We start from the raw sequence: 1,263 nt of genomic DNA on the forward strand, positions 1-1,263 counted from the left end.
CTGCCCAGACACTCAACCAGGTCCAGCCAAGTTGACACAAAAACATAACCACCACAATCTTTTTCCAACCTTTGATTTTTAGGCAATTTTTGTCTTTTGTCTAAGGTGTGTCTCTTGTAGAGAGCATATTATTGGGTTATGTTTTCTTATCCAGTCTACATCTTTCTGTCTCTTGAATGATGCATTTAATCCATGGGCATTCACTTTAATTATCAGCAAGTATGAATTTATTGCTGTCATTTTGTTACGTATGTTTTTCTTTTCATAGTGTTCTTGGTTTCTTTGTTCCATATAATTATCTGTGCGGAGTTCGTTATGCTTATGATTTGTGTTATCATTTCCTTTGTTGCTATTGTTTTAGTATTTGCTAAATATTTGTGCTTTTCCTCTTTTTTATTGTGATGTGAAGTTTTATCACTTTTCTTTGAGATTACCTGTGATTTATAATTTTCTCCCTGAGTTTAGAACAGTCCATTCTATCTTGCAACTCTCTGGATTTCCTCACCATTTAGAAGTTCTATAACTTCCCTATTTTTTCCCTCTGTTTGCTTTGTAGTTCTATTTATTTGCCAATTGATGTCTCTGTTTCCCTATTTACAATCTTGTAAGCTTCATTTACTTTGGATACTTCCATAGCTGTGTTGGTTTCTGGGTTATGTCATCTTGTGTATTAATGGTCAGTTATTGTTTGCTATTATTGATTTTTGGTTCAAAGGACTCCCTTTATTATCTCTTGTAAGGTTGGTCTGGTTTTAACAAACACCCTTAATTTCTGCTTAACTGGAAATCTCCTATTTTCACCATCATGTTTGAGGTAAAATTTTGCCAAGTACATAATTCCTGGTTGGAAATTTTTCTTTCGGGGTTTCATATATACCATACCATTGCTTTCTTGCTTGCATGGTTTCTGGTGAGAAATCAGAACTTTTTCTTATTGGTTGTCCTTTATAAATACCTTTTTGTTTTTTCTGTGCTGCTTTCAGGATTCTTTCTTTGTCTTTGATTGTGATGAGTTTGATTTGATATGCCTTGGTGATTTTCTTTTGGGGTCCATCCTCTTTGGGGTTTGTTGAACTTCCTGAATAGATATATTCTCATCTTTCATCATATCAGGGAAGTTCTCTTCCAACAAATCTTGGACAATTTTCTCAGTGGTTTCCTTTGTTTCTTCCTGTTCTGGAATTCTGATTACATATAGATTATTCCTTTTGATGGTGTCTCACATGAACATTAGACTTTCTGCATTTTGTTTTGATCTTTTTT

The sequence above is a fragment of the Orycteropus afer genome, unplaced genomic scaffold, assembly GCF_000298275.1.
Source record: "Orycteropus afer afer isolate SDZICR_OR568_19922 unplaced genomic scaffold, OryAfe1.0 scaffold00159, whole genome shotgun sequence".
Classification (NCBI taxonomy): Eukaryota; Metazoa; Chordata; class Mammalia; order Tubulidentata; family Orycteropodidae; genus Orycteropus; species Orycteropus afer.